The sequence below is a fragment of the Pecten maximus genome, chromosome 18, assembly GCF_902652985.1.
Source record: "Pecten maximus chromosome 18, xPecMax1.1, whole genome shotgun sequence".
NCBI classification, from domain to species: domain Eukaryota; kingdom Metazoa; phylum Mollusca; class Bivalvia; order Pectinida; family Pectinidae; genus Pecten; species Pecten maximus.
The window spans coordinates 23,939,158-23,956,052 of record NC_047032.1 but is presented as its reverse complement, the minus strand read 5'-3'; the positions used below and the strand labels follow the sequence as shown (position 1 = coordinate 23,956,052).

The window sequence follows — 16,895 nt, the reverse complement described above, 5'->3', positions numbered from 1 at the left end:
TCTTTTAAAAACAATGTGTCCAAGTGCTTTACTACGAGACACATCAGAACATCGCATGCGATACTTTCAGAAAATCCAGTCTTCTACCGACAATTAATAATTGAGGTTTTTGGATTAAATGTTTTGCGCTAAAAATGGCGGACTACATCGCTAGACAATGGTTGCTAATGCGATGCCCTCCTTTTTGTTAGAGTCGGCCGAGGTTAGCGTATAGATGATATATACGGTGATGTACGTTAGAGATGGTTAGCGTATAGATGATATATACGGTGATGTACGTTAGAGATGGTTAGCGTATAGATGATATACATATGTACGGTGATGTACGTTAGAGTTGGTTAGCGTATAGATGATATACATATGTACGGTGATGTACGTTAGAGATGGTTAGCGTATAGATGATATACATATGTACGGTGATGTACGTTAGAGTTGGTTAGCGTATAGATGATATACATATGTACGGTGATGTACGTTAGAGATGGTTAGCGTATAGATGATATACATATGTACGGTGATGTACGTTAGAGATGGTTAGCGTATAGATGATATACATATGTACGGTGATGTACGTTAGAGATGGTTAGCGTATAGATGATATACATATGTACGGTGATGTACGTTAGAGTTGGTTAGCGTATAGATGATATACATATGTACGGTGATGTACGTTAGAGATGGTTAGCGTATAGATGATATACATATGTACGGTGATGTACGTTAGAGTTGACTAGTGTATAGATGATATATACGGTGATGTACGTTAGAGTTGGTTAGCGTATAGATGATATATACGGTGATGTACGTTAGAGTTGGTTAGCGTATAGATGATGTATACGGTGATGTACGTTAGAGTTGGTTAGTGCATAGATGATATATACGGTGATGTACGTTAGAGTTGGTTAGCGTATAGATGATATATACGGTGATGTACGTTAGAGTTGGTTAGCGTATAGATGATATACATATGTACGGTGATGTACGTTAGAGTTGGTTAGCGTATAGATGATATACATATGTACGGTGATGTACGTTAGAGATGGTTAGCGTATAGATGATATATACGGTGATGTACGTTAGAGTAGGTTAGTGTATAGATGATATATACGGTGATGTACGTTAGAGTTGGTTAGCGTATAGATGATATATACGGTGATGTACGTAAGGGTTGGTTAGCGTATAGATGATATATACGGTGATGTACGTTAGAGTTGGTTAGCGTATAGATGATATATACGGTGATGTACGTTAGAGTTGGTTAGTGTATAGATGATATATACGGTGATGTACGTTAGAGTTGACTAGTGTATAGATGATATATACGGTGATGTACGTTAGAGTTGGTTAGCGTATAGATGATATATACGGTGATGTACGTTAGAGTTGGTTAGCGTATAGATGATATATACGGTGATGTACTTTAGAGTTGGTTAGTGTATATAGATGATATATACGGTGATGTACGTTAGGGTTGGTTAGCGTATAGATGATATATACGTTAGAGTTGACTAGGGTATAGATGATATATACCGTGATGTATGTTAGAGTTGACTAGGGTATAGATGATATATAGGGTGATGTACGTTAGAGTTGGTTAGCGTATAGATGATATATACGGTGATGTACGTTATAGTTGGTTAGCGTATATATAGATGATATATACGGTGATGTACGTTAGAGTTTACTAGGGTATAGATGATATATACGGTGATGTACGTTAGAGTTGACTAGGGTATAGATGATATATACGGTGATGTACGTTAGAGTTGACTAGGGTATAGATGATATATACGGTGATGTACGTTAGAGATGGTTAGTGTATAGATGATATATACGGTGATGTACGTTACAGTTGGTTAGTGTATAGATGGTATATATACGGTGATGTAGGTTAGAGTTGGTTAGTGTATAGATGATATGTACGGTGATGTACGTTAGAGTTGACTAGGGTATAGATGATATATACGGTGATGTAGGTTAGAGATGGTTAGTGTATAGATGATATATATACGGTGATGTACGTTTGAGTTGGTTAGCGTATAGATGATATATACGGTGATGTACGTTAGAGTTGGTTAGTGTATAGATGATATATACGGTGATGTACGTTACAGTTGGTTAGTGTATAGATGATATATACGGTGATGTACGTTAGAGTTGGTTAGCGTATAGATGATATATACCGTGATGTACGTTAGAGTTGGTTAGTGCATAGATGATATATACGGTGATGTACGTTAGATTTGGTTAGTGTATAGATGATATATACGGTGATGTACGTTAGAGTTGGTTAGTGTATAGATGATATATACGGTGATGTACGTTAGAGTTGACTAGCGTATAGATGATATATATACGGTGATGTAGGTTAGAGTTGGTTAGCGTATAGATGATATATGCGGTCATGTACGTTAGAGTTGGTTAGTGTATAGATGATATATACGGTCATGTACGTTAGAGTTGGTTAGTGTATAGATGATATATACGGTGATGTACGTTAGAGTTGGTTAGCGTATAGATGATATATACGGTGATGTACGTTAGAGTTGGTTAGCGTATAGATGATATATACGGTGATGTACGTTAGAGTTGGTTAGCGTATAGATGATATATACGGTGATGTACGTTAGAGTTGGTTAGCGTATAGATGATATATACGGTGATGTACGTTAGAGTTGGTTAGCGTATAGATGATATATACGGTGATGTACGTTAGAGTTGGTTAGTGTATAGATGATATATACTGTGATGTACGTTAGAGTTGGTTAGCGTATAGATGATATATACTGTGATGTACGTTAGAGTTGGTTAGCGTATAGATGATATACATATGTACGGTGATGTACGTTAGAGTTGGTTAGCGTATAGATGATATACATATGTACGGTGATGTACGTTAGAGATGGTTAGCGTATAGATGATATACATATGTACGGTGATGTACGTTAGAGTTGGTTAGCGTATAGATGATATACATATGTACGGTGATGTACGTTAGAGATGGTTAGCGTATAGATGATATACATATGTACGGTGATGTACGTTAGAGATGGTTAGCGTATAGATGATATACATATGTACGGTGATGTACGTTAGAGATGGTTAGCGTATAGATGATATACATATGTACGGTGATGTACGTTAGAGTTGGTTAGCGTATAGATGATATACATATGTACGGTGATGTACGTTAGAGTTGGTTAGCGTATAGATGATATACATATGTACGGTGATGTACGTTAGAGATGGTTAGCGTATAGATGATATACATATGTACGGTGATGTACGTTAGAGTTGACTAGTGTATAGATGATATATACGGTGATGTACGTTAGAGTTGGTTAGCGTATAGATGATATATACGGTGATGTACGTTAGAGTTGGTTAGCGTATAGATGATGTATACGGTGATGTACGTTAGAGTTGGTTAGTGCATAGATGATATATACGGTGATGTACGTTAGAGTTGGTTAGCGTATAGATGATATATACGGTGATGTACGTTAGAGTTGGTTAGCGTATAGATGATATACATATGTACGGTGATGTACGTTAGAGTTGGTTAGCGTATAGATGATATATACGGTGATGTACGTTAGAGTAGGTTAGTGTATAGATGATATATACGGTGATGTACGTTAGAGTTGGTTAGCGTATAGATGATATATACGGTGATGTACGTTAGAGTAGGTTAGTGTATAGATGATATATACGGTGATGTACGTTAGAGTTGGTTAGCGTATAGATGATATATACGGTGATGTACGTAAGGGTTGGTTAGCGTATAGATGATATATACGGTGATGTACGTTAGAGTTGGTTAGCGTATAGATGATATATACGGTGATGTACGTTAGAGTTGGTTAGTGTATAGATGATATATACGGTGATGTACGTTAGAGTTGACTAGTGTATAGATGATATATACGGTGATGTACGTTAGAGTTGGTTAGCGTATAGATGATATATACGGTGATGTACGTTAGAGTTGGTTAGCGTATAGATGATATATACGGTGATGTACTTTAGAGTTGGTTAGTGTATATAGATGATATATACGGTGATGTACGTTAGGGTTGGTTAGCGTATAGATGATATATACGTTAGAGTTGACTAGGGTATAGATGATATATACCGTGATGTATGTTAGAGTTGACTAGGGTATAGATGATATATAGGGTGATGTACGTTAGAGTTGGTTAGCGTATAGATGATATATACGGTGATGTACGTTATAGTTGGTTAGCGTATATATAGATGATATATACGGTGATGTACGTTAGAGTTTACTAGGGTATAGATGATATATACGGTGATGTACGTTAGAGTTGACTAGGGTATAGATGATATATACGGTGATGTACGTTAGAGTTGACTAGGGTATAGATGATATATACGGTGATGTACGTTAGAGATGGTTAGCGTATAGATGATATATACGGTGATGTACGTTAGAGTTGGTTAGCGTATAGATGATATATACGGTGATGTACGTTAGAGTTGGTTAGCGTATAGATGATATATACGGTGATGTACGTTAGAGTTGGTTAGCGTATAGATGATATATACGGTGATGTACGTTAGAGTTGGTTAGTGTATAGATGATATATACGGTGATGTACGTTAGAGTTGGTTAGCGTATAGATGATATATACCGTGATGTACGTTAGAGTTGGTTAGTGCATAGATGATATATACGGTGATGTACGTTAGATTTGGTTAGTGTATAGATGATATATATACGGTGATGTAGGTTAGAGTTGGTTAGTGTATAGATGATATATATACGGTGATGTACGTTAGAGTTGGTTAGTGTATAGATGATATATATACGGTGATGTAGGTTAGAGTTGGTTAGTGTATAGATGATATATACGGTGATGTACGTTACAGTTGGTTAGTGTATAGATGATATATATACGGTGATGTAGGTTAGAGTTGGTTAGTGTATAGATGATATGTACGGTGATGTACGTTAGAGTTGGTAAGTGTATAGATGATATATACGGTGATGTACGTTAGAGTTGGTTAGCGTATAGATGATATATACGGTGATGTACGTTAGAGTTGGTTAGTGTATAGATGATATATACGGTGATGTACGTTAGAGTTGACTAGCGTATAGATGATATATATACGGTGATGTAGGTTAGAGTTGGTTAGCGTATAGATGATATATACGGTGATGTACGTTAGAGTTGGTTAGTGTATAGATGATATATGCGGTCATGTACGTTAGAGTTGGTTAGTGTATAGATGATATATACGGTGATGTACGTTAGAGTTGACTAGTGTATAGATGATATATACGGTGATGTACGTTAGAGTTGGTTAGCGTATAGATGATATATACGGTGATGTACGTTAGAGTTGGTTAGCGTATAGATGATATATACGGTGATGTACGTTAGAGTTGGTTAGCGTATAGATGATATATACGGTGATGTACGTTAGAGTTGGTTAGCGTATAGATGATATATACGGTGATGTACGTTAGAGTTGGTTAGCGTATAGATGATATATACGGTGATGTACGTTAGAGTTGGTTAGTGTATAGATGATATATACTGTGATGTACGTTAGAGTTGGTTAGCGTATAGATGATATATACTGTGATGTACGTTAGAGTTGGTTAGCGTATAGATGATATACATATGTACGGTGATGTACGTTAGAGTTGGTTAGCGTATAGATGATATATACGGTGATGTACGTTAGAGTTGGTTAGCGTATAGATGATATATACGGTGATGTACGTTAGAGTTGGTTAGCGTATAGATGATATATACTGTGATGTACGTTAGAGTTGACTAGCGTATAGATGATATATACGGTGATGTACGTTAGAGTTGGTTAGTGTATGTATGATATATACGGTGATGTACGTTAGAGTTGGTTAGCGTATAGATGATATATACGGTGATGTACGTTAGAGTTGGTTAGTGTATAGATGATATATACGGTGATGTACGTTAGAGTTGGTTAGCGTATAGATGATATATACGGTGATGTACGTTAGAGTTGACTAGTGTATAGATGATATATACATATGTACGGTGATGTACGTTAGAGTTGGTTAGAGTATAGATGATATATACGGTGATGTACGTTAGAGTTGGTTAGTGTATAGATGATATATACGGTGATGTACGTTAGAGTTGGTTAGCGTATAGATGATATATACGGTGATGTACGTTAGAGTTGGTTAGTGTATAGATGATATATACGGTGATGTACGTTAGAGTTGGTTATAGTGTATAGATGATATATACGGCGATGTACGTTAGAGTTGGTTAGTGTATAGATGATACATTTTGTATATACGGTGATGTACGTAAGGGTTGGTTAGCGTATAGATGATATATACGGTGATGTACGTTAGAGTTGGTTAGTGTATAGATGATATATACGGTGATGTACGTTAGAGTTGGTTAGTGTATAGATGATATATACGGTGATGTACGTTAGAGTTGGTTAGCGTATAGATGATATATACGGTGATGTACGTTAGAGTTGGTTAGTGTATAGATGATGTATACGGTGATGTACGTTAGAGTTGGTTAGCGTATAGATGATATATACGGTGATGTACGTTAGAGTTGGTTAGTGTATAGATGATATATACGGTGATGTACGTTAGAGTTGGTTATAGTGTATAGATGATATATACGGTGATGTACGTTAGAGTTGGTTAGCGTATAGATGATATATACGGTGATGTACGTTAGAGTTGGTTAGTGTATAGATGATATATACGGTGATGTACGTTAGAGTTGGTTAGTGTATAGATGATATATACGGTGATGTACGTTAGAGTTGGTTAGTGTAGATGATATATACGGTGATGTACGTTAGAGTCACAGGTACTTGTGGACATGATTATGATGTTTTTAATTTAAATGTTACATTACAGACGAGTAAATTATTGTATGACAATCGCATGCGTAATTTGTAAAAAAAAAATATCGTACCTCGGCCTTATAAATACTAATAGATATCTTATAAGGCCAAGGTACAATATTTTTTTGACAAATTAAGCATGCGATTGTAATACAATAATGTACTCGTCTGTAATGTAACATTTAAATTAAAAACATCATAATCATGTCCACAAGTACCTGTGGTTAGATCAACCATCGTTGAAATGAGAGAGTTGTTATATGATAAAATACTTCCAATAGAGATCACGTCATGTACAATGTCTACCTACTTGAAGTTTATCACACTTCTCAGGAAATCGTACATACCGTAGTCGGGCCCATCCCTTAAACAGTATTTATTCAAGTAAGTGGTTCATGTAGATATGAACGTATGCATACAAAAGATTACATGGAAACAAGTACAGAAAGGGTATTATATACTCTCGTCATTTTCAACAAATAATCAAACCGCTAAAATTACATATATACCGGTACCCTTAAGCTTTATATTGACCACTAACGAGTAAACACCTTACATAGTAAATATTCTTTTCATAACGAAATACGAAATAAGAAAGAAAGATAATAAGGACATAGAGGGGAAGACGTGATAAGTAATTGGGTTTGAGTTTACCCGGTTGGATAAGTACAGTTTGTGTGTAGTTGAGTTTACCCGGTTGGATAAGTACAGTTTGTGTGTAGTTGAGTTTACCCGGTTGGATAAGTACAGTTTGTGTGTAGTTGAGTTTACCCGGTTGGATAAGTACAGTTTGTGTGTAGTTGAGTTTACCCGGTTGGATAAGTACAGTTTGTGTGTAGTTGAGTTTACCCGGTTGGATAAGTACAGTTTGTGTGTAGTTGGGTTTGAGTTTACCCGGTTGGATAAGTACAGTTTGTGTGTAGTTGAGTTTACCCGGTTGGATAAGTACAGTTTGTGTGTAGTTGGGTTTGAGTTTAACCGGTTGGATAAGTACAGTTTGTGTGTAGTTGAGTTTACCCGGTTGGATAAGTACAGTTTGTGTGTAGTTGAGTTTACCCGGTTGGATCAGTACAGTTTGTGTGTAGTTGAGTTTACCCGGTTGGATAAGTACAGTTTGTGTGTAGTTGAGTTTACCCGGTTGGATCAGTACAGTTTGTGTGTAGTTGAGTTTACCCGGTTGGATAAGTACAGTTTGTGTGTAGTTGAGTTTACCCGGTTGGATAAGTACAGTTTGTGTGTAGTTGAGTTTACCCGGTTGGATCAGTACAGTTTGTGTGTAGTTGAGTTTACCCGGTTGGATAAGTACAGTTTGTGTGTAGTTGAGTTTACACGGTTGGATAAGTACAGTTTGTGTGTAGTTGAGTTTACCCGGTTGGATAAGTACAGTTTGTGTGTAGTTGGGTTTACCCGGTTGGATAAGTACAGTTTGTGTGTAGTTGAGTTTACCCGGTTGGATAAGTACAGTTTGTGTGTAGTTGGGTTTACCCGGTTGGATCAGTACAGTTTGTGTGTAGTTGAGTTTACCCGGTTGGATAAGTACAGTTTGTATGTAGTTGAGTTTACCCGGTTGGATAAGTACAGTTTGTGTGTAGTTGAGTTTACCCGGTTGGATAAGTACAGTTTGTGTGTAGTTGAGTTTACCCGGTTGGATAAGTACAGTTTGTGTGTAGTTGAGTTTACCCGGTTGGATAAGTACAGTTTGTGTGTAGTTGAGTTTATCCGGTTGGATAAGTACAGTTTGTGTAGTTGAGTTTACCCGGTTGGATAAGTACAGTTTGTGTGTAGTTGAGTTTACCCGGTTGGATAAGTACAGTTTGTGTGTAGTTGAGTTTACCCGGTTGGATAAGTACAGTTTGTGTGTAGTTGAGTTTACCCGGTTGGATAAATAGAGGTTACACAACGAGTGGTTGTTGGATATGGAATTTATTTCACACGAGTAAGTTATTTTTTAAAGTTACAAAAGACACGAGCTTTAGCGGAAAATGCTTAAGAAATATGTATATATATCGGCGGTATACATGTACTCACTGTGTTACTTATTTTGGTATTTAGTTTATCTTTCAAACTTTCCTATTTTGTTCAAATAAATATTTATTTTATCTGTTTTTTGACAATCTGCGTTCTTAGTTTAGTAATTAAGTTACATAATTATTTAATTAGGCAAGTGCATCATCGGTTAATTTGGGTTAGCCGAGGGAACCAACTTTTATGACACAAAACAATGTATCGGTGAGTGGTCTCCAAGTGTAAAAGTGTAATCTTAAGGCCGACCCCTATAGAAATTAACATTGCTGGAAAACGTGCCTTTATCGGAAACCAGGAACATTGATTACAGCCATGCTAAGTCGCTCAATACTGCATCTGAATAATATAACATGTATTTTAATAGACAATCGGTACAGATAATTATTTGAAATAAAATAAATACATTGAACGTGCTACTTGTTTGATATACATGTACAATTATAATACTGCCCTGCAGGTAGGGCGTAAGAATTGTACCTGCTGCCCCCATTGCATGATCATAAGAGGCGACTAAATTTGGGATCTTATATTTTCTCTTCTTTCTGAACAACTTTCTTCTTCCTAATGTCTCCCTTGACAATGCCTCACTTTTGGTCTTCAGTTGAGCGTTCGCCGCTGTGAGGAAAGCTTTGGGTTCTGTCCCCTCGCCGAGACATACCAGAGTCATTAAAAATGGTAGTTGCTACTCCTGCTTAGCGCTCAGCATATTTGGAGTGGGGCGACTGGTTCGCCCGTTGTCAGTATAATGTGACCGGGTGGGCTGTGCTGCTGGGTGTCTTCGGCAGTATGCTTCAGTGAGGTAGCACTATAAATCGGCAAAAGTTCCGGCCTATTATAAAGGAGACTTAACACGAACGTACCGCAGCCTCCCAAAACACACATACGCACTCACCGCACGCATGCATGTCGCACGCACGGGAGGCCGTCCTTAAATGACCTTAGCTGTTAATAGGACATTAAACAAAATAAACCAAACAATTATAATAAGAACATGTGTGTCCTTTTCCACCAATCAACACACATACTGACACACAGACAAAGGTAGTGTCATATGTGATAGACACATGGATATATTTACATTTCTCTCTTCTTCAGTTCAGTAAACTCTGACTGCGAATAAAATATCATATACGCAATGAAAAAAGGGCTCAGCGGATTGATAAGCGCGGGAATCGGTAACATAATTATGACGTCGTCTATTTGTGACGTTACCTGAACGTCAACTAGACGGCGCCATTTGGAAAGGACTGATCAACGCAATTTTAGCGTTTTCTCCTGTTATCCGATGATTTCTGAACAAAAACTAATAAGTCAAGTAAGTATTTTGTCAAAAACTAAACTGGATATTTCGGAAATGTGTGCAAATTTAACTTCTCCACGAAGTAAGCTAACAACAAATAATTTAATTTTGCTTGTAACAAGCATTTTCATTGGCTCAAAAAATTATGTTATCATCTCATAACATAAAAAAAATAAACTGTGACGTCAGCGGAGTAATCGTTGTTCACGGGATTTTGTATTTATCGATGCGTTTTTAAATATCTGGAGCAAAATAAACATGTTAAACTTAATGAAAATGTTTCTTATCGTTGTTAATTAAATTATAAGGGTTAACTGTAATATTTGTTTTACGTTATTGAGCAATAACACAAAAAAATGGGGTGTACTCTTTTCATAAACCGCTCTTCGCGCTCTTCGCGGTTTATGAAAAGAGTACACCCCAGTTTTTTGTGTTATTGCTCAATAACGTAAAACAAATATTACAGTTAACCCTTAAATAGCTGAAGCGTACAGCTTCTATAGAACATTCGACCACGTCACTACTAAATCTGCGTCATTACACGCTGTGCTTGACAACCATAGTTAATCTGAGACGGAACTTGTGGATTGTGAGTAGATCAATTAATTAAAAACGTCACTACTATATCTGTGTCAATACTCAATACTGGTGTCTTTACGTAGATTCACTGGAACTATATTATCTTAGCAACCACGACTGTCGTAGTAAACAACGTCGCAACACATTCCGACTTTTATTTTCTTCGTACGATATTTCAACGATTTGTTTGATGTAAATAAATGCATTGAACAGTGTTTTTATTGCGTTTACGATAGTATGCACGCGATGGGATATAGACATATTCTATATTGCGCGTTATTGCGTTTACAGCGGTATGAACGCAATGGGATACAGACATATCCAATATATATCGCTAACGCGCTATTTAGAATGTCTATACCCCATTGCGTTCATACCACCGTAAACGCAATAAAAAAAACATCGTTCAATCCCTATATAAATTAAGGTTGCCAGTTTTGATGAACTAATGCGCACTTCTAAAAATCGTAATATCCGAGTCCATGGGTAGATTTTTGTCCCCGAAAAGAAGTACAATAATGATGATATTTTACATCTACATCACTGAGGCTGGGGAAAAGTAAACACACCTTAAAGTCAAAACGAGGGCAATCAAAGAAAAAGTGAAACGCGTTCTCACAAGGGTTACCACATACACATTCAGGGGTTTCTACAAGATCAACATGAAATAAGTCGTATCAGGGAGATTTGCTGACGCCACTTTGTATGCATTATATAAATTTTCCTATCACCATGTCCAAAATACATGTACTTTGGAAATTGCTACTTATTTAAATCTGACGTAATAGTTATTTTCAAAATGGAAGGTGTAGATCTAGAGCTTATATCTAGGTCACTTCATAAACGAAGGGTTGATGGTAAAAGGGATGAATTTGTAGTAAATAATCTGCGGTATGGAATTTCAAAATCACTTCTATTTCTAGGAGGACATGGGGTATTTTATTAAGCTGTATGGGGTAGAATGGCACTTAGAAAATCTGGTGTTAAACCGTGTTTCATCTTATAAAATAACTTTATTTTTTCTCTTAAATCTACCAGAAAGTGTTTCTAATCAGGTTTCCAAATACAGATAATCACTACTTGAGTAGGAAGGTAAACCAGTTATGATCCGAGCAGCTTCACATTGGGCTTCTTCTAATAAATTAGATTCAAACACATTACAACCACCCCGTAGCTCACTAGCATATTCCAATACTGGTGAAAACAAAAGTTTGATATATTTTTAAAAAGATATTTCGTTTGGACATACTTCAATTTTCTCACAGCAGAACTTTTAAAAAAAACCCAGATATTTAGCATTGAAAGTAACCCCCAAATGCCTATAACAATTTCAAAAGTTTAAAAACTCGCTGTCAAATTTCAATTGGAGATCCCCATCTAATTCTTCTGTATTTGATACAAAAATAACTTCTTTTTTTACTACGATTTAAATTGACCAACTATTTTTAGCCCAATATTATTCAACGATTTGAAGTCATGGTTAATGTTAGTTTCTATCTCGTTACAAGAAGACAATACCCTCATAAGTGACGTGTCGTCAGCAGACAGACGAGACGCTGAACATCAGCAACATCATTTATATAAATTAAAAACTAATATAAGATCTATCAAATGTAAAACTGACAGTGACCTTAGAACTCTGAAAGGTTAACTTCGTCATGCTATTTTCATAAATAATCGGGACATAAAAAGGGAACTACAAATTAAACTATAACTATAAACGTACAAATTGATACGCTTGATTAATTTTCATGTATAGGGTTCCAGTCCAACGTGTACAAATTAAGAAGGCGAAAAACTACTACCCGTGTCTATGGCAAGCCGTTTAATCCCATTTCCTCTTAAGGTAAAATATGCTTCAAATTTATTTCACTTAAGTGAAATACTTTTTACTTTAAGGTTAAAAGACTTGTTTTGCATTATGTTTTATTTCACTTAAGTGAAAAAGAATTTCCGTGTCCGCCATATGATCCCGCTTAGTCGTTTGGTATCAGTATACAGGTAGAATATGTCAAATCATCACATTTTATTTCTTCAAATGAATCGTCAGGCAAATGCCTTATGATGAATTAATATTTACGTACACAGCGTTTACAAATCTAATGTCATAAGTAGTAGACTTTAATTAGGATCCGTTAAATGAAAGTAAATTTACTTAAATGTTGCCAACAATACTATAGAATGCCACCCATCACAGTCAATTCAAAACACAATAAAATAGACATATATATCATATAATGGCTCTCAGAGTGATTGCCTGCCGTATCCCACTAACAACGACAAATATACATGCAAGATACATTTTTTTATTCGTTGTTGTTGGGTTTTTTTTTAATGGAAATGTAAGCTTAAATGAGGAAATATGTAGAAACATAATACTCATTATCATTATGCTCAATGTTACAGAAACATGTGAACATATATGTTATTTTGCCCAAAGGCGTTTTTTTCCGTGGCGGACATTATGTTTCTCTTCGGAGCCATGGCTAGTTCAGTTTTCAGATTCCTTCTGGTCTATCAAAGTTACTTCCCTTTGTTTCACTCTGCAGATTGGTAGGCTTGTCAGTCGATGGGACCGATAATGGCTGTAGTGCACGTACTCATAACTTGACAGGTCTCGATTCGTTCACGACGATTGTAGTTATTGGAGACAATAGGACACATTGTAGATAATTAAACGAATCAGCCTATCTAGCATATAAGATCAAGTGATGCAACTCCGGACCTCCCATTTGACACAAACGCATATGTGATTATGACTGAAAAAGAAACCAAAAGTAGATTCAGGGGAAGCAGGAAGTCTATTTATAGTTACTTGGTCACCAAAATACATTTACCTTTTCCGAGAATCTAACAATTAGATATATATTATAGCAATTCTTCGAAAGGCCAACTACAACATGATGGTGACCACGGACATTGTTTCTGAATTCGACTGATGGATTAAATCTGTCGAGAAGCTTCATTTTTCTGTTGTAACGCCACCAAGAACTGCGGAGGAAACGGAGAAATATGCTGAATTGTGCTTTTAAATTTCATTGAGAATTTATAAATTCAGACTGTCAGTTGTGCGCAGGTAAGTCATCAAGTGCAGATTTAAGATAACACTTAAAAAATATGGTATGTCAATGTGCATAAATGGCCATATGCGAGGCATAGCATTATACTGCATGTGTGTGTATTTTTCAATTTTGTGAAGATCTATACTATACTGTACAGTAGATCTACAGATGTAGAAAAATAAAATGAAAAACCACCTCCTATTGTCTCTGTGCAGTTAAAAATGAAATTAAGAGGCAGGATAAGATTATCTGTACTAAAAATCATCCCACACTTATATATACATTCATGTATGTGGGGCCGTGCATGTGTGGGATGATTTTTAGTACAGATTATCTTACCCTGTCTCTTAATTTCTTTTTTAACTGCACAGAGACAATAGGAGGTGGGTTTCTTTTTAATGTTATTTTTCTACATCTGTAGATCATGTCAGAATATCGGGCCGACTTAATCACTGCGCCATTGAAACGTTCTTTTTTAAGAACGCTGATGTGGCGCAGTGGTATATTGAGCTGCAGATATTTCTGACTAGGCAATTGGGTGCTGTAGATCTTTAGTTTGAGGCCCGATAAGGGGATGAGTCATAAAGTTGTCTTCCTTCTTCAATTATATATATATATACATGTACATGTATATATATTTGTAGCAAGCTACATTTTGTATCTGTAATAAAAATCATCCTGCGCTTATATATACAAGGTCAGGTAGCTCAAATGGTTAGAGTGTCCGTCTAGAGGTTGGAGATCCCTAGTTCAAATCCTGGTCTGGTTGTTGCATTTTTCTTTCTCTGTTACATTTGGTGCCCAACTAAATACTCATGGAGATGGTTGTAGTGTCCGAGAACGGTGATGAAACTGCACAAGCAAGGGAGACAACTACCTACAATAAATACAATTTATTTACATATAGTTTATACTAATATAGTACACATCTAAAGAGCTTACTCTCACAGCTGGAACACTGGCATTCTCACTCACACAAATGGTTTTATACTATGAGCTAATGGAGTAAACATTCATGTAAAGTTCTATCCTCGAAGAAATGTCAAGTTCTATCCTCAAAGAACATGATTGTCTTTGCACACTAACTGACGTTCAGTGCTGAGGCTAAGGGGTCAGTGATATGGTCCTGAAGTTCCACAGAGGAATCAGAATGTTGTTGCCGTCACCACGTTTGGATGACCCGGTCTAGCCCGTGGTCCAAACAAGATAGGTGAGACACGCCAAAATATAGAAGTATCCCTCAGACACTTCTGACAGGATGATGAGGCAGCAGCTCAAGTACAGCTCCCTATGACCCCGACTCCTACATGTATGTGTTGCTCATACAGTGCATCTGGGATAGGTAGTCTGTCGATCGAGTTATCAGAAAAACCTTTCTTATATGAAAGTTAATGATATTAACAAAATATTACATAATTATATCCCATACATATGAATAGAGATATCTACATTCCAACAGCTAAATATACACAAGAAAGATTAACATTTCACGTTATAGGCTATAATATTGCCATAAAACATTAAACAAACTAACTTGGATGAAACATATACTCATAAAATGAACATATGAACATGTAAACAAGATACACATGACTAATGCTCACTGGTATCTGGCCTACTTTTTATACCTAATGTACGCACACTATTAACCATTATAAACAATGTCCAACCCGAAGGAATATAGAAATATTAAGTTCAAGAACGATACAAAATACTTACCCCATTTCTTGGGATAACTTGTCTTGTTAACAACTTGACACCTGTTACCACCTGTAGCCTCTGAGTGTCAAAATACCTACCTAGCGAGACTAATAGCCAGAACGGAACAAATAATTATCCAGAAAGTGCAAAATACCTACCGCAAATATGAATCGTGACAGTGGTATAGTGTCTCATGTATTTCTTCGCGGTTGAGGACTTTGTTAAATAGGGAGGAATGTAGCAGAACGGGACTGCGCTGAATGCCAGTGTCTATAGCTATATAGGTAGCTCAAATAGTTAGAGCATCCGTCTAGAGTTCAGAAGTCCTGGGTTCGAGGCCTAGTCTGGTCGTTGCATTTTTCCTCTCCTGTTTGGCTGTTAAATATCTATATCAAGCAAGGTTTTGTATTAAAATCATCCTACACTATATATATAGCAAGCTTTATTTTGTATCCACTAAAAATTATCCCACCCTATAAATATAGTACCTGTACTCAGCTGGTTATGCCAAAGCGTTATGACTACATTATCTATTCATAAATATGTAATCATGATTTTGAGGTTGTTTTTGTTTTTGTTTTTTTTTCATGAAAATTAACTGATCCTCCTTACACAAAACCCAAACCTGCTCACTTAAAAGGGGCTGTAATATATAGCTCATTTGGTTAGAGTGTCAGTCAAGTAACCTCAGGTGAAGATCGGAGGTGTGTGGTTCGAGGGGCTGCTATAGCTCATTTGGTTAGAGTGTCGGTCAGGTAACTTCAGGTGAAGATCGGAGGTGTGTCATTCAGGTAACCTCAGGTGAAGATCGGAGGTGTGTCAGTCAGGTAACCTCAGGTGAAGATCGGGGGTGTGTCAGTCAGGTAACCTCAGGTGAAGATCGGAGGTGTGTGGTTCGAGGGGCTGTTATAGCTCATTTGGTTAGAGTGCCGGTCAGGTAACCTCAGGTGAAGATCGGAGGTGTGTCAGTCAGGTAACCTCAGGTGAAGATCGGAGGTGTGTGGTTTGAGGGGCTGTTATAGCTCATTTGGTTAGAGTGCCGGTCAGGTAACCTCAGGTGAATATCGGAGGTGTGTCAGTCAGGTAACCTCAGGTGAAGATCGGAGGTGTGTGGTTTGAGGGGCTGTTATAGCTCATTTGGTTAGAGTGCCGGTCAGGTAACCTCAGGTGAAGATCGGAGGTGTGTGGTTCGAGGGGCTGTTATAGCTCATTTGTTTAGTGTGCCGGTCAGGTAACCTCAGGTGAATATCGGAGGTGTGTCAGTCAGGTAACCTCAGGTGAAGATCGGAGGTGTGTGGTTTGAGGGGCTGCTATAGCTCATTTGGTTA

The 16,895-nt window shown here is 36.9% G+C and overlaps 1 protein-coding gene across 2 annotated transcripts in view; it reads left to right on the top strand.

Moving 5' to 3' along the window:
• Nucleotides 1-13,486: 13,486 nt before the first annotated feature.
• LOC117316576 (tyrosine-protein kinase JAK2-like) overlaps nt 13,487-16,895 on the top strand; it is a 49,254-nt gene continuing 45,845 nt past the window's right edge. For both annotated transcript variants that reach the window (XM_033871238.1, XM_033871237.1), the window contains exon 1: nt 13,487-13,880. The gene's annotated coding sequence lies outside the window, so the exon portion shown is untranslated. The remainder of the gene's footprint in view (nt 13,881-16,895) is intronic.